Source organism: Grus americana, chromosome 3 (genome assembly GCF_028858705.1).
Source record: "Grus americana isolate bGruAme1 chromosome 3, bGruAme1.mat, whole genome shotgun sequence".
NCBI lineage: Eukaryota > Metazoa > Chordata > Aves > Gruiformes > Gruidae > Grus > Grus americana.
Window position 1 is genome coordinate 89,154,607 of NC_072854.1, and position 22,138 is coordinate 89,176,744.

Sequence of the window (22,138 nt, forward strand, 5' to 3'; positions counted from 1 at the left end):
TTTTCTTCAATGACAAGCAATAGGGTAGAAGATCTGGCTGGCTTACAGATGGCAAAGCTTGCTTGCATAATTAACTTCCATCTCTTCCCCTTCTTTTTTTTTTTTTCACTCTATGTACTGCAAACATTAATGGATAGGAATTTCAGTGTTAACCTTACCTTTTAGAGTTGGCAGAATATTTAAGCAACAAAAACTATAAAAGGCGTTTTAGTGGGAGATTTTTGCTTTCATTGTGAGACAGGATTTCATAGAGAACTGATGTTTTTTCCCAGTCCCAAAATCTTGCCTTTGATCATGCCTGTCTAATACTTCTGATGCATTTTCCCTGCATTTTTTTTAGCCTTCAAAATGTGTTACTCCAGCAAGACATCATTACAGTCTTTGAACTTGGTGTCTTCCCTGCAATTCTTCTTTATCAATTTCCATCTTCTTTATCAATTTCCATCTTCTCTCTTTTCTGTTATATGTCTCTCATATGTTGAGATATCTGGAATTTTATTTAATAATTTCTTCATGGTGGAAGCCATTCACTTCTTCAATCACTCATGTGTGTGTGTGTTTCCACGAATAACTAACTATAGTAAAAATTAAAGGGATAAATAAAAAGATGAATTGATGAAGACATGTGGATTATTAAAGGGCTTAGATAGTTGGAATAACCCAGTAATAATGAAATGGCAAAGAATAAAATCAATGCATAGACTGGAAGATCTCCTCTAACTATAGTGGTAAAGAGTGTTAATGAAAGGGTGACTTGCACTATTGCTAGCAAAGAAAATGTCCGTGCTAGAACAGGTCATTAACCTGCTACAGAGTTTGTTGTGCTGACTGTCCTGTTTTCTCTCATGGAGTCTGATGGACATGCCATCACTTGGTGAATTTGCATCAACACTAGAAAACAGAGTTGCGACCAGCCAGAAGTGGGCTGACAGAGGACTTACAAAACTGAAGTATATTGCTGATTGTCTTGCTTTGAATATTCTATCAAAGTAGCATGTGATGCTGCTTTGCTGGCTGTTTTTATTGTTTGCAGGTGTAAGATGTAAAGGTCATTGTTCTGAATTCATAGAACTCTTTCTGCATGACACATACTGCAATGTCCTGGCAGTTGTCACAGTGTAATTATGTCTTGAAAAAACAGGTAAAAGCTCTGCTTGAAAACATTCTTAAAAAGAAATCATATAACACCCCCACAATAGTAACTGAGGGGTAGGCACCTAAGAAATACAGTTATATCCAGGAAACCTTACATAAACCATGATCAAAACCAAATAAAACAGACATAACTATGAAGAGAACATTCAATGCATAATATCACCTAAATGTGTCATGCTGGAGAGTTTCTGAAATGAAAAGGGTTTTAAATCTAATTTAAACTTGGCTAACTCCAAGGACCTTCCAAGGTCATAAGAAAAGCCCCAAAATGAAAGTAATGAAACTCTTGTGTGAAATTCAACATTGAAATATAAACTAGAATATGAACTTAGACTTATTTTAACGTCTAATTAATGTATTTCTCCATTTCTGTTCCTTTATGATAGCTGAGGCTATGCTCTGACTCCTGTTCCCATAATTCTTGGTCCATTAAATAACTGTCTTTCAGCATTGTTCGCTCACTTGGAGCTGGAAACTTAAAGCTGCACTAATTTTATATTAAGGAAACAGAATCAGTCTTCAGTATTTCTGACTCTTGCTTTACAAAGAGCATGTTCTTTGGCCGTGCTTAAAACCTTCCTTGAGGTCTTCAAAGAGCCTTGCACCTATTATTTTTCAAAATTTAAACCAAAAAAAAAGAGACAATTTTAATAGCCAAGCTAAAAGCAAGTTTACTGTATTGTGAGGACCCTATCTTCTCAGCTGTGAGGATTTGCCTTAGATTTACTTGGTTGCAGTTCTTGTTTTTTTCCCGTTTAACTTCTTAGAACTCTTCCTTAATATGAGGGCTTAGACAAGAGGGGAGCTGCAGTCATGCAGCTTTATTTACATAATGTGATATACAGCAGTAAGATCTTGAGTTTATTTCTCATTTTGGAAAGGAAGTTAATATATTTTGTTCTTTCCTCTGGACCTTCTCAACATAGCACCACTGAGTGATCAAACAGAGCTAGTTCTGCCCTGGCTTGTCTACATGGTCATAGCAAAAGGGGAAGGAACAAGGAGCTTTCCCCTGTGGTGCGTGGATCGGATGGACTCGCAGCCCAGGTGCTTGGGGGAACACAAGCACTGCACCCTAATTGCTCTACTGGAAGCCAGGGTGGTCTGAGGAGGGAGGGTGCAGCCAGAAGCGTGATGCAGCAGCCTTCATAGCCCCTTCCCTGTCACCGTGCATGAAGTATCAGAGTACATCCAATTCATGCCAGGAAAACTCTTTCAAATACAAGTCCATGCCTTGAGGGCATGATCTATCTCTATATAATGTTTTCTTTATAGCTATATTATCAGCAAGTTTCCTTATCCTGACTGGCCACTCAGCCCTGAATGGTGCTTGTGCTCTAAGTTCCCACATGACCAGGTAACAGGGAAATGCAAACCACGCTTAGAGAAAGAGCCAAAAGAAGATAAACTTAGACCCTTTTCCAAGAGCCTCCCTCTCATCCATGAAGTGACTGGGATACAGAGAAGTTCAGCAACTTCCGCAAAGAGGGAGAGGGAGGGCTTGCTAGTGTCGCGCAGTCTCATGTGGATTGCCCCAGGCTAGCCCCGGGCAAACAATACGTCTACACAGCACTGTGTGGCAGAGCTCAGAAATGCAACTGCAAACCTGAAATCAGCCTTGGCAGAACTATGCTCAGGCTTATTAGCATAGCCGGTCTGCAAGGCTAGTTAGCCAAGACACTGTGCTGTGGCTAGACTGCTCCTTCTGCCAGGGCTGGCCTGTTCGGGATGGGTAAGGGGTGCATCTGGCTTCGTCTCATAGCACAGACTCCCCCTGTCATTCACACCGAGTTTTGATGAGGACTCAGGTTCCCCGAATGCTATCCATTTACTCCAAGTACCACCAAGACCTCTCTATGGTGACAAGAAGGCAATTAATAATCAAAGTATCTCTATGCTGCAGGCTTCAGAAGAGTAGAGAAATTAGCAAGCGAGCTGTAAAGAGTTTAGCTCAAGTATCAGAAAGAGTCTTGTCAAGCACTGCAGATTTCAGCGCAGGCTCACTTGGAGATCAGGTGCTCTAGCAGGTCGTGGTGCAAAGGCAAACAAGGTTCAGGCACATGAGCTGCTCAGCTTTCCTCTGCGCTGCTCTGTACCCTCCAGCTGAGGTTATGCCCCAAAGATCAGATGCCTGAGAGCAGGGAGCCACCCAACGCTGCCTCTCCACTGAGAGGATGCACACACAACTCACAACATAACCTTAAAATCTCTGTCACAACTTCCAATTTGTTACCATTAAGGATCTGGGAAGGAAACAGAAAATGTTGTGGTAGATTAAGGAGATTGTGAATGCATAACCATAAACTCACACCAGCCTGTTTCATCCCACACTTAGTGAAGCATCAATGTTCTTGCTATTTTTCTTAATGTGTAGAATATAATCAGTTTTCAGTGCTGGTGTTAACTTACGTACTTGTGCTAGGATAGGAAACATCATCAGTCTTTGAGAGCATCAGCATGCAATGGCCTCTTTTTGGTCTTACTTTTCCCTTTGATTGTCTTGGATTTCTTTCCTCTTGTGTGAACTTGACCTGGAAAAAAATATGAACTCTTCCATAACTCAAACACTTGACATCATCATCATTCACTTCTAAAAATTTCTGCCTTGAGGAATTCTAATTTCTTTGTAGAATAAGCACATTTTGTCTTTGACTGTTTCTTACAGAATATTTATGCATTATTTTAGGGCTAAATCTACGAAAGTGCCTAATTCCCAGCTGACTGTCCATTCTGCATCTTATATTGAGCCCCTCTTTCCCCTTATGCAATAGCTCAATTATTAGTAAACAGATTGAGGTTCAGGTCTTTGTGACCTCTGCTTGCAGTGTTAACCTGTGGGCTATAGCTCACTCTGAAGCTACCGTATGGAATGGTATCTCACAGTACCTCCTGCTGAATTATTCCACTCCTCATGGTATGGTGAAATGCGGCCGAGGAGAGGCTCTGAGCTCCATTCTGCATAGCTGGAAAAGTCACACAGGAAAATGAAGGCCAGCTGGACCTTCAATGAATGTTTGCCACCTTAGGGACTCTGACACAGTGGGGCTGGGCCAGCTCTGGCAGGGAAAGGGTGCAGAGCTGAACAGGGCTGCTTGGACAAAAAGGTCTTAAAGGTACTTCCCTGCAGGCTTCCTTCTTCTGCACAGCCACCGAAAGCTCAGCATCAGTCTCATCCCTGCCTTCAGTCTCCCAGACTAATGCCACAGCAAGGCTGAGCAAGAGGAAAATCTATAGAAGCGAGCATGTGGCTGTCATCACAGCAGTGATGGTCATGGTCAATGGCAGTTAATCGTAGTCTGACAAACAACTGCACTTCTTATAACTTTCAGCTGTTTTTCTACAGAATTGTACTGATTTTTCTTAAAGTAATTAAAACAATAATTATATTATGAAAACACTTTACAAGATAATCTCCTCTTCAATTTTCTTTAATATTTTCTGGGGAATTACCATGGGTAACATAGAAAATAGGTAATTGAATTTCATTTCTATTACCATTTTGACAGCCTGAACTCTTTCCCAGGGTGACAGATTTAATTTCTCACACATGGCTTATATTGTTTTTAAATGGAATAATAAGTGGCATGATATTGTTTCTTGCTGTGGCATCTAAGCCATTATTTAGCAATATATCCAAAGTATTTCATCTGAATTGATAGCCATTAAAATTTTCAAAGCAGAACCTCAGCAGGGATAGATTGATACAGCATCACTGGAATCAGCTGTGCCATACTGACTCGCACAACTCAGGATTTAGCCTGCAGTATCGCTATCGCTTTTTCTTTCCTCTCACCAAAATTTAGCATATTTTTCTTATTGATGGTCTGGACCAAGGCATGGAAAAAGCCCTTGGGGGGGCTGTAAGCCCAGCCCTGCAACCCAGTGAGCTACACGAGGGGTGAGGCATCATTGTCACTTTGTGCTGAAGACAACGGGAGCAGAAGGTGTTCTGCCTCTTTCCAGCAGCGCTCAGCAACTCATACGATTTGGGCTGCAGGAGCAACCTTTGTTAGCGTAGCTGCCAAGGACATATTTACAGCTAATTCCAGAGGCACCAATGTTAGAGTAAATCAGAGCAGGGAAAAGGGAGATAGCTCTCATGAATGCCTCTTTCCAACACAAATTTGAAGGCTAATAAGCATTACATAATACTGCTGCTTTCAGTTCAAAATCAAGTGGTTTAATTCACCTCTGAAGTAATAGACCTGTATTAAAATCCTCAACTGTGGATATAAATACTTGCTTTCTGCGCAAGTTAATAGGTTTTCTGCATGCAAGGGTAGAGGAAGTTTAAGAAGGTCATAATTTCCTACTAGCTATATTAAGAGAGGGTCACTTGGAGGTGCTGTGCATCCCAAAATGAGTTGCAAAAGTTCACAGGAATCCCTTGATAATGACATTGCCTTTTGCACTTCCATGATTCTGAATTTTAGTTCTGTTTTCCAGAAAGGAAGTTTCTGGCCTATCTACTACAAAATAGATGTAAAAATACAGGTTAACACAGAGCAGAGTGTCTGATAACCAAGTTTGAAAGGAGCAAGCTGCTATAGCAGAAAACAGGCAAAGCCTAAAATAAATATATAGACTTAATGACAACAAGTGTAAAGTCAGCTCTTGTGTTGCATTCTTTTTGGCTCAGTTCCTGAAAATAATTTTGTGATAACAAAATACGGACTTCAGCTTTTTGGTTTTGGGGCAGACAAGGTTATTTTCACACTATCCCAACCTTGCTAAGGTGAAATTAAGGAGCTATAATTTTTAACCCTTTAATTATTGCAGACACAGCAGCTACAGCAGGAACTGCACTTCTGTACCCTCCAACCCTTCCTCTTGCAGCCTTCAACCCATACCTCACAAGGACCTAACAGTAGCACTGAATGAAAACAGAAGTGAGGGCCAGCCTGTGATGTTCTGTTGGAGCTGTTGTGATCTTTTCTCAACCTGGTAAAGCAGAAGACAGTAGGTATAGAGGTTATAGATGGGGAAGCTGCTGGAAGGATGATGATATGTCAAGTGGGAGAATAATACTGTGGGGCTGGTGATGGAATTAAAGTATTTATCTCTTCGAGATGATAGTAATAACATCCATTGTTTCTGCTTATCCGTATCATTGAGAATATGCCTCATGTGAGAAACTGCCTGTCCTTCTTTAATAGAAGGTAAGAAAATGCTTTAATATTTCACCAGAGTTAGTACAGCATTTTGGAAAATTTTGTATAGTCAGTGTGGACAAGGTGAGAAACATTTTGGAGGTTATATTGAGGAATGCTGGCAGGATTTAAGGAAGTGGTTACTAAAGGATGTAGAGTGACTGTAGAAATGTTCCAGAATGTGTAATTGCAGCACAAGCCCCCTGGCATTTTGATGACCCCTAAAGGTACCGACACACTTACATAAAATCTACTGGAAGAGAATGAAAATGTGTACATATTAATAGTTAGCTGCATTTTGGGGAGCAAATTAATCTCCAGCAGCATTGGTAGGTTAATCAATGCTGTTCCACAAAGCTAAACCAGTTCTTGCCAGGAACAGACCTCATCTGCCCACACAGGTGGTCTACCTTGACTGTGGCAAATAGGACAGGGAGCTAATCAGGTTTTAGAGCTCACAGTAGCATATTTACTTTGGCCTGAGGTTATGCAGATGTCAAGCAAAACAGCCATTTCCAAACCAAAGGAAGTGCGATAGAACTTCATGGCTACCTTGGCTTGTCTCAGACAGAAGTTTTGCATAGCTGGCCTCAGTTTATCACTGTTGAATTCAGGGGGATTTGTAGAGGTCTTTTCTTGCAGCTGGCAGAACGTGTCACATTTGTAATCAGCGTCTAGTACTGCTGCAGAGGAGTTGGCGCTGAATGGCAAAAAAAATATTTTGAAAGAGAAAAATCGGGATGAAATACATAAATGATGAAATATAAATGCAATATCTTTGTGCTTTTGTATTTGCTGGGTTATAAGAATGCATCCAGCCTAAACTGTAATGAAGCTCCTCCCCCGAACTATTATTAAGAAGTCCAGCATATAAACAAGTATGCTATTCATAAGCCAAATTTCATAAAGCAAATGAACAAATGTAAAATAGACAGATTTACCCTGAAGAGTCTGCAGTCAGTGACCTGAGTACTTATCAGAAATTACTGGCTTTCCTTCTTCAGCGCATTCAAACTCCAAGAACACATCTACAAGAAAGCATAGGGGAAAACTTGAGCATGCAGCGAATCAATAGGAAGTAAGCAAGAAATGGCTGTGAAGTAACTAGGAGATAAGTGGATTAATCTGGCACAAAAGTTGGCAAGGTTTTTTCTGCTTGAGGTTTACTAGCTGAGATTTGAACTGAACATGGAGTCTCCTGTGGGGCGTTTAACCTCCTGGAATCCCGTTTATCTCGGGGAGTAAAATGGTCAGTTGCTTCTAAAGGAAGATCAGTAGCCCAGAAGATTTGCTACAAGCTGCCATGATTCATTAATTGTGGAGGAAAATATGCCAGTTTGATATTTATCTGATTTTTAATTATGGTTATTTTTACATACAGCCAAAGTAAACCTCAAAACTAAAACGTCACTTGAACCAAGAAATCAAAACCTAGGAAATCTCAAAATGAAACATGGACTTTTTTTCATATATTTTTGATGTTGTATTTAGTGATTTTGTTTTATTCCCAAAGGAAGAATTTGATAAAATCAAAACAAAATCACAAAGGGTTACAATGTTGATGAGTCTATGTTTTAAATGTAAACTTTGACCATGTTAAAAACCACAGTAGTTGTAAGAGTTACTAATGCACAAAGAGTTATCGCCAGAGTTAAGAGCAAGCCTGTCTGACGTGTGACTGAGGAGGTCCATGTACACCCTTGGCACATTAAAGCCTGCCACACGCTACACCAGAATCCTTGCTATGCAGTGCCTGTCCACCTCCTCTGACTAACTGGTTGGAGCATGGTTACTAACCAGAGATTGCTCTTCTCTTCATCCCTTGCAGGTGGCACAGCACACAAAGGAGAAAACCATTATACTCTCCTGAGTCCGGGGGCAACAACTGCGTTTTGCTGAACAGAGGACCTTTTCTTCCTTCTGAGCTCATGAGACAATGAGCTACAAAGCACAATCTGGTCCTCTTTGTGGAAGCAAAGTAAGATACAGAGGAAAGAATTTACAATGCTGTTACACTCAGATCTTTTTTTTTTTTTTTTCTTAAATTTGATGAGAAGATCCTAGGAAATTATGTGCTTATGTTAATGTAACATTAAGGTTGATAAATCAAGTTCTCAAATGTCATGAAATGCAGAAGTCAGGCTATAGGCTCAACCTTTCCTCTGGCTCTTTGCCTCTTTCTTTATATAGAGTCAGTCTTTATGCTCTTATAAATTATTTCTCAGACTACAGAGGAGTCAGAATAACACAAACTGGAATTCTCTACAAAGCTTTATAAATAGTACACGCATGAAAGAAAACACTGTGCAGCTGGGCTATATAAGGAAAGGAGTAATTTACTCACAAACACTTTCGTATGTTCTTCCTTGCATTTCAGTTTGGCATGATCATCTCTCTGTCTTGATCATTTCTCTGCCATTATTCATGCACGGAGATTTTGGCTATCATTGGTATTGTGGAGGTGCTGTCCCTCCCAAAGATACTGATATTCATGTGCAAATGAAAGTATTCATATGTGAATACAAGTATTCATTTTTTCCTGCCAAGACTGCCGGCTACTGAAGATAAGCCGTTCTGGCCTCAAAGGAAAGAAGAGGAAAACCGTAGAGGTAACAAAGTCTTTAAGGCCTTCTGCTTCCTGGATAGCCCTGACTGAACAGCTGTCAGCAGTAGCAGGGCAGAACTCTGTGCAAGGTTGGATTTGTCTAGGATCCCCCTTACAGACACAATAAACAGTGATTGCTGGATGGCAGCCATCCTCCAGTGTGGCCAAGGAAGACAATACTGACCGTTTGCCTTACTGCCCTTTCCTTAGGCACCAGTCACCCCACATGACATCTTTCTTCTTCTTGCACTGAGTAAACCCCTCGCAGATCAGCAGAGGAGGTGTACTGTAAATGTGGCTGTTTCATACGCACAAGTGTACAGCAGTTCCATAGGAGGAGGGTGGCTTGCAGAGTTCCATCTTCTGTCAGAATCCCAGCCCAGCATTGACACTGTTTTCCCCATAATCTGCCTCAAGCTAGGGAAAGTGCCATGATGAAGAGCAGACTGTGTGGCTGCTCATGTGTGTGTGCAAAATATCTCTTCCACATGTGTAACAAAAACTGTGTTGAAACATGAAGATTTATTTTTCAAAGCAGGATATTATTTGCTGGATGAATGGCAAAGAACCTGGAAGAAGACATCCCCCGTGATGACAGTCTTATGCAAACAGTATTCTCCAGACTCCTTTAGAAATGTAAGTCTCCTACAAGAGGGAGACAGACTAAAGATTGTGAATATATGGATAGATATAGACTGTCGTATATGGACTTTCTAAAGATTGCTTTCGAATTATCATTGTTATATGATTAATTTAAATACAGTGTTTCAGCAAAGCCACCTACTTTGTCATGTAGCAACTATAGAATAAAATTTCCAGGTATGATTATATATTAGTCCTTTTCTTACAGTGTGCAAATGCTTCTGCCTTTAAATGGTGCAGCTCGGAACTTCTGGTATCTACTGGGGGAACGCAGAGTGCACAGAAGCAAAGTATTTTAGCTTCCACCACTTTAAAAAATATAAATGGGAACACTTGAGACACAGTGATTCACCAAGGTAACTGCATTATAAGATTGCCACAAAACCAGCTTTGTAACGCAGTGTTAAAAGGGAGATTATATAGAGGACACCAGAGGACATGATTCCTCCCTCAGCACTGATCCACTGACACAAAGCCTAAGAGATTGGGTGGGCTGCAGTCCTTAACTTCTCCCTCCCTGCACACCAGGAGCTCCACACCTGGGGCCAAGAAGTCCCGTTCCTGCCATTCACCCAGGTCAGCCCACTCACGCAGTGCTGTGCCATGGTGGAAACTGGCCTTATGTCTGGAACACAGTCAGAAAGAAGAAAGAGAGAAGGAGAGGCTTAGATGCTTGTAGCAATCAGATCTGGTTTGCGTACCACCAGGCTTCCCAAGATGATTGTCCATGAAGCTGTCAGGAGATAAATAGCACCTGAGCAGGCTGTACTTTTATTTCTCAGTATGTCAAGGAATATAGTCCAAAGGATATCCTGGATATACCCCATGTAAATATGAATGTACCAGATTAGAAAGAAGTCAACTGGTCAAGGTTATTACCCTGGTTAACATCCACTGAGATTTATCAGGCTCCCGACAGCAATTTTCATCACACAAGTAAGTGCAGTATTATTATGTCTGTGACTGAGCACTCTTGAAATTTTGATAGCTTTCAGTCAGATACTTATCTCTGGACACAAAGAGAAATTTTACAATTGTAACACTGCACAGTTGTCTCAGCTTTAAATAAATTATTTCAACTTTAGCCAAAGATTTGATGCACACTGCTTTATAGCAAGTACCTACTGCATGCACGTTTTGGAGTGGTCTCATATTACTTTGTGGAATTATATTTACATATTGTTCATAAGGCTGTGTACTTGTCCTGAGGATATATTCAAGGTGAAAACCTGCTCTTAAGTGATGTGGTTTGCATTTTGCATCTGTATTGGAGGTCAGGAGGGAGAAAGACACCTCCGGGTCTTGGAGGGCGGCCACAGAGCCTGTTCCAGCACGGCCAGGGTGAGGGCGAGTGAAGAGCTGGTAGGGCCTCCTCCACCACCGTCATACACTGGTGAAAGTAATGAGAGCCTGTGCGTTGCATGAGGAAAGGATGCTTCACCACAGAAACGAAGTGTCACGAATTACTTCCTGTTCCTACTGAGTGCACTGAGGACAAGCTCTTCTCTGAGGCACAGTGGTTTGGGTACTTCCACCAGAGTCATCATTTTGGGCATTACCCATGGTACGATTTAGCCTAATGTGAACAACTCCCTGGCAAGCCAATTTTTTTTTTTTTACATAAGCCTGTTGGTATATCATAATGTTATATTTAAGTTCCCTTCTATTAAATGCAATTCTTTGCGTCTTAAATTATTTTAGACAGTTTCCTTTTACATTAACTAGAATTAACATTTACATTGTGATATATTGCAAATGACAGCTGTTGGAGCAACTTTTTCCCCCAAGAACTATATTTCCTACCAGCCAGCTAACCTCAGAATTTTGGGGAATTATTATATAATGTTGTTTCCAATCAAAATAAATGTGTTCAGTTTTCCTATAGGCAGTGGCATTAAATAACAGTTACACAGCTCGGTCCTGTTCCAACTAAAATTGGTGGCAAAACTCCCACTGACTTCATGGGAGCAGGATTTAGATCATGGTTGATTTACTTTAACATTCATAGAAATTATGGGTTAACCTCTAAAAGTAGGGAAAGTTTGGCCACATAAGCCTCCAAAGACCTAGATATTTAAAAATATCTGTTGCTGCTACTTACACGTCATTCTGTATACTTTCAGTCTCCCCTTCATACACTTTCATTAATCTCACAGAAAGATTTGTGCATATAGTGAAAACAAGTGGAATAATTAATGCTTATTTTTAGGGGCAATTGCAATCAGCAGGAAGGGGAAGTTTACCTACCCTCTTTTCTCCAGGCAAGGAAACCAATCTTTTGAAGGTTAGCTGCCAAAGTAAAATCTAGAGAGGGGCTTTTGCATGTTTAACCACACCTATGCACAAACTTAAAACTCCCTTATTGTCCCCCTAGATCCAGAGGTGTCTAAATTACCCAGCCTCTTAAACAACATCCTATCTTCTTGTGCCAGAAAAAAATATTTCCAGCTGTATGATGTCTGGTGTGCCATTTTTTTTCAGAGATTGTTGCTATTTTCAGCTGTGAATCAAGCTTTCCCTGGTCAGCTCTGCCATTCCCCACTCCAAGGAAGGAGGACTGTGAGAAGTCGCTTTACACAGAGGAGCCCTGCACTAAGGAAATGTGTAAGTCCTGACCCACGCTGAGAAGGTGAGGAAGTTCTCCATGCAATTCCTCCAAACCCTTTTTAAGAAAGAGACTTCCCTCAGGAGAGTTCGTCCAGGTTAATCCTTCCAGGTCTCCACAGCATCTTGTGGAGGACAGTGTTACTCAACAGGAGCAAAAAGTTTCAGGAGACTCTAACCTTTAAGATCGCATAAACTACCTCATTTCTGCAGAAATCCCGAGAGACAGCATACCTCCACAGCATGAGTCCCTCCCTATTTTTTCAGGCTTCAAGGAAAGGGATGGTTATTTGTTGCAGGCCCAAACGAACAGCAAATATCAATATTTCTTGCCTGACTCAGCTGCTCTACTTAGTGTATTGATCTGCCCTTACCTTCCCATTCCTATTCCTGTGCACTGAGGGAGGACAAATAAGCAGGTTCACAGCATTTATTTATGTCAGCTCACCCCAACGCCCGTCCCAGGGGCACAAGAAGAATTCTTATTTCTTCCCTTTCCTTTGCAGGGGTGCAAAATGCAAGTCACAGTCTAGCCTGCCACACTCCGCTCAATGTTCATGAATAAAATATGTGAATGTAAAAACCTGGGAATGTTATTAGAAAGGGCACGTGGGGCATAAGTTGCCTGCAGCCCTGCACGTCACAGTGCCTCCACCCGTACTGCCAGCTGTACCTACCCACAACTTCTCCCCTTCGTCACAGCTGCATCCCGCCCCGGTTGGTAGCACAGTGACAAAAGACGTGCAATCTCTTATCCCACCAGGCACATCGCTTACAGGAATAATGTTAGGAAAAGCATAAGAATGAAAAAAAATCAGATTTTTTTTTTTTTTAGATTCAGATCAGTTAATAATATCACTTTACTGTCTTAGAATCTGAATTCTTTGCTACAACTGAATAAACTGTAATACGTGTTTTTTAAATGTCAGAAATCCCTTCTGTATTCAAACCGATAAAGAATAATACTAATAATTTTCCTGTAACAGCAGAAGAAATACTTGAGGCAATAAAATACTACAAAAGGATGTTTTCCTCACCAAACTTTATAAAATCTTGAAGGCTTAGTGGATCCCAGTTCTTTTTCAATAGATGTTTATAGAAAATGAGGAAAAGGGCCATTTTTAATATTTTCAGGTGCAGCATTCTTACAATGCTAAGAATCTTTCACAGTAACCAGATAAAGTTCTTGCCCTTAAAAAAATGCAGTGGCTTTGTAACTAAATAATGTTACCCTTCTGGTCAAAATAATTCACCACAGAAATGGTACTCAGTCATGAAAAGCAAAATTAGAGACAAAAATTATCCCCTTTAACAACATTTTGTGCTAGTTCTGTTCCACAATTATTAGAAGTCAATGCAAGGAAAGCAACATAAAACAGACACGAAATAATAACAAAACCTTGTGCATTATAATTACATATATGATAACAATTCAAAACTCAGACCAAAAAAAAGTCAAGTCCTTCCACAGGAAAAAAAAAAAAAAAAATGAAAAGGAATATTTTTAGTTTTCTTTAATTTTATAGTCAAAAGCTAACTCCCTTTTATTTACTGTTCCATAATATCCTAATATTAATGCAAAATATACCAGGACACTTACAACAGGAATTGGTTGTACTATCATAGGATCATTCAGGTTTTGCAAAACACGAGTTCCTCATGATACCAATGTGACTATGACTGCTTTTAGACATTGATTTCGATTTACCTTTGTAATCATCTTAATTTTAAATGGCAAGAGAGAAACCTAGCAGCTTTTAAAAAACGCCAGCTGACTGCTACAGGTAGAGTAGTCATAAAGCACAAATACAATAACTAACGGGGGGCCAGAATTAACCCTGGTGATATAGCAGATGCTTCAAAGTACATTGTTTTCTTTCAATTTAGGATGCAGAAATTCATTTAGAAAGAAGAGGTGAGGAACCAAGATTTCCCACTCTTCTCAATTATTGAAGCATCTTGAATGTCAGTGGAGCTATGTACATTTAAATTGTTGAGTCTTTAGCACTATTTTTTCTTTCTTTACCATGAAAGCAACACTTCTAGGTTAACTGAGTGTAAAAAGATTCTGTACTCTTCCCGAGTCAGAAAATAACCTGAAACAGCTCCAAAAGAACTTTTCAATTAGTCTCAACATGCAGTAAAATGTGCAATCCACATTTTAACAGTATTTATTAGGTTTCAGTTAATGTTTCTATGGGTAACAACCACTAAGTGTGCTTATTCATCAATTTACACTCTTCTACACTCACCATCAAAAAAAAACAAATTAGAAATCTCCCCCTCCATATTTGCAGTGAGGTGTGTTAATTGATATCTCCCCCCACGGGTGCTCAGTCTTTACTGAGTCTACTCAGTCTTTACCATTTTATCCAAAAAATAATTATTTCTATAAAATTGGTGTACGTGGTGTACCACATTCTACTATTTAAAAAAATTAGGAATGCAGCATTGATCCTAGCTTTTTTACTTTTGGGAATCTCCTCCTGTAAATTTACTCAGAAATTGCGGTAAGATATTTCCCTGGAAGGCCACAGATTTTGGGAGCTGCAAACAGCCTGTGGGAAGCTGGTCCACACAGAATCTTATGCAGGACAATTTCACTGTTCCTGCACTTGAAATGCTTCCTAGCCCTTCCCTCCAGTCTGCATTCATTCAGATGAAATGACCAGAATGAGGTTTGACCAAACAGGGGGAGTCCCAAAGCCTGCATCACTCAGCTAAGCTCTGCTGAAGTCAATGAGCCAGTTTATCCTGGCTGAGGTACTGGCCCCTAATTTCTATAAAAGAATTCATCTGCACATTTGGTACAATAAAACACAACAAAGCTGTGAAATTTCCATTTCCAGATTGGATAGGTCTGGGGGGGTCGGTCATGGATGGAAGCATCCCTGGTCCCAGTGCCGGCAGGGGAGGGAAGGACCCCTCTGGTGCTGCGCTGGGCATTACCGCACGAAAGGCAGCGTGTGATGCCCTAGCAAGTATTAATCTGGAGTGCGGTGTCTCTTCTTTTCCTCTGCTAGAGCAGCACCTCCACGTGTGTAAATCAACTGGTAGCCCAGTGCCGGGTACCAGCTCAGCCATCCACCAAATACAAGCTTCACGCATTTATTGATGCCTTGTCTGCAGTGCATTTAAAGGCCAGTATGGATTACCTTGACTTGATATGACCTGGAAATTTCTGTCAACCAAAAGTGCTCAACCTGCATGTCATTCCTCAAGCTAATGAGAAGCATTAACTTGCATAAAGGTGCCTGTCAGCTCCCTTTCCTGCACCCTCTGTTTATGGTATGTCTTGGGAGTTCTTGTATTTCATGTTCCTAATATAACTTTTACAAGTGTGAAAGAACATCTGATGAAAGTGCTTTTGTTATCCTGATTCTAGAAGAAGATATAATCAATCACAGACCTCCTTCTGTCTGTTAATAATATTTTTTGTTCAGATTTTGTTTATTTATTTTCAAGTTTTTGTGTCTGTTGTTGTTTTCCCCATTTCTTCCTCTTTCCATTTCTTCAGTGTGGATCAAAAGAGAGATTGCTAACAACATTGCCTATTGCTGGTTTTGCTCACAGAGGTGACAAAGGAAAAAAAACTTGACAAAAACCCACAAATTCTCCATTAGTCAGTGTTCTCATTTACACCAGGCTTAATTTAAAACCATATTTGTATTTGAGATTGTGCCAGTGTAAATGACTACACAGGTGCAGAGCAATACAAAGTCTGCCCTAAAAACAGGGATGTTCAGATCATCCATGAACACTGTTACCCAGGAGACCACTTTATGCAATGAGGTTAGAGGAAATGACTGCAAGACAAGTCTCACCTTGAGTTAATGGTCCAACACACAACAAATTTGAAAATTACAGAGGAAGAGGTGACGATACGTGAGTCCAATTGTGCATACAACTGAAAAGACAGAAATGCATATAAATGGGCTCAGTATTTCAAACCTCAGGGTAATACACATGGGATTAACCTCAGATAATCTACCCCCTCTAGGACAGACTGCTAAAGGGGTTTTTTAAATTTATTTTTGAGTAAAGCCACCCTTGTATAGCTTGTCACATCACCACAGCATTGATTGCAGTGTGACATACACAGCTGGATCACTGGCGGTGCAAGGATTGAAAGTGTGCTGGAAGGGGAACGCAAGGAGTAATTAGTGATGTAATCCACTAAGTGGTTTAAAATCCAAAGGGAAAAGACCACTGGGAGTGAAAGCAGAAGGTGGCTGTCTTTGCTTGTGCCTGAGAGACACTATGGAGGTGGTGAGCTGAGAAGAGAGGTTTCTTAGGAGGACGTGGGCAGGGATGGCTGGGCCAAGCCCCTCCATGGAGGTGGGACTGGGTGCAGGGGTGTTTTCTGTGGACCCCTCCCAACCACATCTAGCTGTGGGGCAGACAGAATCATCAGAGGGATGACCGGGGTGGGTGGTGGGCTGGCAGCAGTCTGGCTGCTGGGGGATGCCTGCTCCAGGTGAACCACAACCTGTCCAGGACCTCACAGGCAGGTGGCATCTCGCTCCTTCACCAGTTTGACCTGTTTTGCCCAGGTCAATTTACTACTAATTCACTACTTTACCCCTCAGCCAGGGGTAGTCACAGATGGGTGAATAAGTCCCTCCTCTTCTTGTTCCAGTTGAGAGAGTCTGTATTTTCTCATCTCTTTTATACTGACAGTTTTATCATTTTGGGAATATCGCTATTCTCAGAGACCATCTAGAAATCCTCTAAAGAAAATATTGTTCTCTTTCTTGAATGCTTTCCCTTCGACTTACTTTGCTATTCTTCACTTTTACCACTTTTGCCTTCTTTCTCTTTATTTGCTCTGTATACCGTATCAGTATTTCAGCTCATTTTCTTGTACTTTGATCTCATGTGCTCATTCTCACAACAAATGTCATTTCCAAGAACCATGATTTTGGGGTCCTGACTCTCCTATCTTTTTCTTCAATGTCCAGAGTCACAATACTTTTTCTTTCTCTTTTCAAGTCTCTCTGCTTTTCACTTGATTTGACTGCTCCTGTTCTTTTATGCTTTCCTTGCCCTAACAATCCCTGATCCTGTCTCTCTTCTGCTCCACGTCACTTTTCTTTTGCATTTGTGCTGAAGTAAAAAAGGGGATAAAGTCGAAGTTGCCCTCCACCTCACCCTTCAAATCCTTCTTGACATGTTTTACTTTTGACCCCTTTTCACCCAATTATGCAGTCCTGCCCTGTGTCTCCTACTGAATCTAATAATTCTTGTTTTCACAAACTTTCCTTTACCCTTTCACCTCCATTTTCTGTCCTTTCTTCAGAAGATTTTGCCTTCATGTCCCAGTTACCAAGGCCATGAGTTCTAATACCAACTTTGAACATCTTTATTCTTGTATCACCTCTTAAAATATTTTAATCAACTAGTTGTGATGTGAAAAATCTTTTTCATTGTTATTTAAATGTAAATATAATTCAAACAAAAACATCTTGTGAATTAACTTCTAACAGGTGCATTAGACATATGGAGTTCAATATAAGATTAAATGGTATTTTGATATATCCTTTCACTTTATTACGAAAAAGGGTGCTTCAGGTTCACAGGATTATGAATTGACAATCGTCACTAAGAAGGGTGTTTGTTCTACTTTGGGCTTTTTTAAGCAAACCTCTAGAGAGTCCCCTGGGATCATTGGACCTAAGACTGAATGAAAAGTTACCATTTATTTTACTCCTCCCTAAGCCCCAGCAGATGTCACAGACTCTTCATATCTGACCCTATTTCGCTTGATTTAATACGTGTTCTCAGAGGAATCTGCTGTCTTGAGCCTGGCGGAAAAGACGGTCGTTGCCCCTGCCTAGCCAGCGGCACTGCGACCTGGCACTGGGAGCCTGGGTCTGGTGGAGACTCCTCCTGAAACACAGGCTCTTCTCACTCCAGACCAAGAAGCAGTTAAGCATTTTAATCACAGCAAATAACTTCAAGAGGGCAACCCCACCTTCAAGTATCCTGTAGCATAGTTTTTTGGAAAATCCAGGTACATAGATTGTTCCAGATACCGGTAATAAATCAGATGGGGATCTTCTGAACATCAGGCTAGCCCGTCACTCCCTGGGGGTTTTGCTAATGCAGAAATGCCTGAACTTCACTTAGCCCCATCCGTCCTGCCCTGTTCATCCTCCCTCGTGCCGGGTTAAATCCCTCGGGAAAGCCAGGAGCAGAGCGGTGCGGCACAGCCCCGGGCAGGGGGCAGTTTGGGAACCCCAGTCAGGATGGGCTCGCCCACCAAACCACGGGACTGGGGGCTCCGGGTATCTACGAGGTTGCACAGGGCCTGAAAATGAGTCTGATGGTGCTTAAGGGTTGTCCTAAGGAACCTAAGTTGCCTTGTAGGTACAGGCATGCTGCATGTGGGGTATTTCACAAAAATGGCCTGTTTTCCAGGATACTAAAGGATACTCGATAAAGTATGACTTAAGTAACTTCAACTATGAGAAGATATCCACAGTGTGACTCTCAAAGTAAAACATTTCTGGCTTGGTCATCAACACTTCTAAACAACATTTTGAACAATTAACATTTTGCAGTGTTCCCATAAGACAAATAATTTGTTTTCCATTAAAGAAGCACCCATTCTAAGCCACTAATGCTGCTCACTGTTTTTTTCTGAGCAGTTATGAACACCCACCTAAACTCTGAGGATGTTGTTGGCTTCAGAAAGCAATGTTTCTGAGGGAAATGAGGTTTATTTTTCCTCTGATCTACCTTGCTCAAAAGAAAATAAATGCTGAAAGTGGTTTAGCGCCATAAGTAAAGCTGTGGAAAATTAACACTGATGCTGAAGTTTTCCATCCCATGAAAGTCTAGATTTTCAGCCATGAGGGATAAAACTTATTTTCAAGATAACGATGCAGGCTGAGAATTTTTTTGGTGCAGATTCTCCGAGGTAAATCCCCCTGGGAGTAATGCTCACATTGGAAAAGAGGACGGACAGATTAATTTTTCTGTATTAACCAAGTAACTGAGTGTTTTCTCAGTATTTAGAAAAGTCAAGTAGTTATATGGTTGCTATTCATTGACTTCGGGATTAAGTGTTCTCTCATATACAGTATTTCTCAGGTTCTTGTGGCTTTTGTAGAGTCTGTATTGATTTACTGTACATTTCATCAAAATTTCTCATGCCACATGTTTTTGCAGTCTGACAGTTTCAGCAAGTAGACTCATTGCAAACCTGCATCTCCTTAGAATGCAGCCCTCCTTCCACTGGCAATAGTAATGTTATAGAATAACAGTGATTAGTCTCTGTCACTGTAAAGCGCTTAACCCATTTTTGCCAATCCAGCCTCGGTTTCCATGGAAACAGAAGACAGTGACACGGAAGACAGAACTTTTTGGTTTTTTTGCTTTTGTTGGATTTCAGCTGCCTTCCAGCTTCATTCAGAAAGTCCCCCTTCCTCCATACTTTTTTCCTTAAAGCTATAGATTTTAGGATTCGGGAAGATTCAGTCATGTGAGGTTTTCATTTTGGTGCAATTGGTTTTAAAGAAACTTTGTGGCCAGCAAATTTTGATGGGATGATAGACTTGAATACTGAAGTCCTGGGTAAATTCGCAAAGTGGTCTGAAGTCAGTTTCTCAGGGATAAAATGAAGCCTTGGTGGAGCCTGTTGGTGCTGTAATTTAGCAAGAGTAGGACAGATACGAGCTATTACCTAGATTATCACTTTTATAATATTAAGATACAAGTGTAGAGATGACTAGAAGCATATACAATCAAATTAGATTTAGGTTATTATGTGCTTAGAAGGAGGCTTTTGGCCTTTCTGAGAAAATGAAGATACTTCTTTAAAGCCATGTGAAATATATGAATATCTCACCCCACTGCATTAAGGACTGTTGAAAGGATATCTTATCAATTAGATTGCCCTGACTTTAGGTGAGGTTCAGAAAGCATGTGTTAAAATTTGAGAAATTAAATATATCAAATCAGACTAGTTGTCTGTCTGTATAGACAAATACTTTTAAAGGTCACAAAGGTGTACCAATCACAAAGTATTATTTAGCTCACAGTAATGCTAAAGACAAGTACTATATTCCAAGAATGAAGAAGTTGTGCTTCTTTTCCATGCAAAACTTGTCCAGAAATAAAAATGTGATTTTTTCATCAATTTTTTTTTTCTTACCAGTAATTTTATGACAAAAGCTGTTGCGGATAAATTAGATACCCAGAGTAGCTGATTCACAAAATTTTCTGTTCAAAGGCTGACTGATCATATAAATCACTAACAGAATAGGCTGACATGTTACCCAGACAATGAAACAGGTCTTTCTAAAACAGAGGAGACTGATTACTTCATGGGGTTTTGATTCTTTTCTGTTTTGGAAATATATATGAGAAATAAGAGAACATCCACAGAGCTGGATAGGGAAGTTCAGAAAATTGATTTTAAAATCTTTTTCCTTCTCCTTTTCTTTCTCCATATTTTTAAAATGCATTGTGGCCTACTGAAGCCAAGAGGATTTGTAACTTTTATCATTACCTCTCTTATTACCTGCATTACGTACTGTATGGGAATGCTCACTGTGGACTAGCGTTTCTCTGGGACAGGTATAGCACAAATGCATGGCTGTTCTTGCCTTGAAAAGCTGATGACTTTGATTTCAGTGAACATCACCTTGGTGCTCAGGTGCTGTGTTTCATCTGTTATTGTTGTAAAGTTGCTTGTTTTCATCCCTGACAGGGGAAAATAATGCAACATAGTCAATATACATATGCCTTTTTTTTACATCCCCAAACAATAATTTATTTTCATACCTGTGCATGTTCCTCCATAAACAGCACATTGTGACACTTTATCCTTGTTTCACTGTTCCTAAAGAAAAACATCATTTTAAAAAGTCTGCTCAGGCTCCCCACGCTCCCTGAGAGCAGCTGCCCTGGCACAGCAGCACAGGCAGCCCAGCACGGCCGCGGTGCCGCAAAACACCGTCTGTGCTTTGGCATCTGACTTCGGGCCATGGGGACCTACCCGCGAGAGCAGCATGACCCCTCTAGAAGTGGCACAGTTTTAAAATACATCAGGTTTTTCCTTTGTTATCATAGGAGAGACTTACAGAAAGCACAGCTCCGGCCTTGCCAGTCCCATTCCTGCCACCCCAACGCCGCCTTCTGCCTCCCTCCGCGTCCCCTCCAGCCACCCACTGATTTCTGCGGTTCGGCGTGGGTCGTGGTGCTGCCCCAGGTGTTACCACCACCAACGGAGCAGGAGTCTCACCAGCCCAGAAGCAAGCCCTGGCTCAGAGCAGCCAGAGCTCTTTGGTACCGCCAGAGATGCCCCAAACCCTGGGACAACCACTAGCACAACGCTGAGCCCTGTGGCACTGGCCATCTCTCAGGCATCTCAGAAGCTCCCCAGCCTCCACTGCAGGTGCCACCAAGGTTTAAGCAGCTGTTGGCGTGTATTTACATCGTTAGCAGCGTCACTTTGTTAGCACAGTCATTCTCACTGCTGACGGGATGCTGCTTTTCACACCCTTGTCCCTAACTGCTTTAGTCACCCTGCAACCACACATCAGAAGTTAAATAATTGGATTTTTCTGATGAATAAAATAAAATTCATCCATCATATTTATGTATACAGAGAACAACTAGCTGATAAGATGATGCTCAATCTGATACTTTTTTCTTTTTTTACAATGATACTCGTTATCACCATGGACTTTTTACTGGGACCACCAATTAATTTCACAGAGACAAATGAGCAACAAAGATACAAATTTTTGCTGCTGGCACCACGGGACCCATTTCAGCTAACAAGGTAGTGGTGAAGTCTTTCAGGTCTCTTTCCCAATCCTCTCAGATGTCTAGACCCACAAATTTTATTTTAACCAGAGTAAAGATCTCATCAAATATATTTATTTTCTTCTACAACAGCTAAGCATAACAGTTGGCTTAGCTAAAATGAGTCCAGAGTTTCACACTGGTGTTTTCATAAAGGGAACCATCC

The 22,138-nt window shown here is 40.9% G+C and overlaps 1 long non-coding RNA gene across 1 annotated transcript in view; it reads right to left on the reverse strand.

The window, feature by feature from the left end:
- Window positions 1–20,987, reverse strand: part of LOC129205350 (uncharacterized) — a 28,390-nt gene extending 7,403 nt beyond the window's left edge. The window contains exons 1-5 of the long non-coding RNA XR_008576702.1: window positions 20,947–20,987; window positions 20,684–20,865; window positions 7,247–7,333; window positions 6,858–7,005; window positions 3,569–3,686 (exon numbers count right to left, since the gene is read on the reverse strand). This is a non-coding gene — a long non-coding RNA (uncharacterized LOC129205350). The remainder of the gene's footprint in view (window positions 1–3,568; window positions 3,687–6,857; window positions 7,006–7,246; window positions 7,334–20,683; window positions 20,866–20,946) is intronic.
- Between the last annotated feature and the right edge of the window lie 1,151 nt (window positions 20,988–22,138).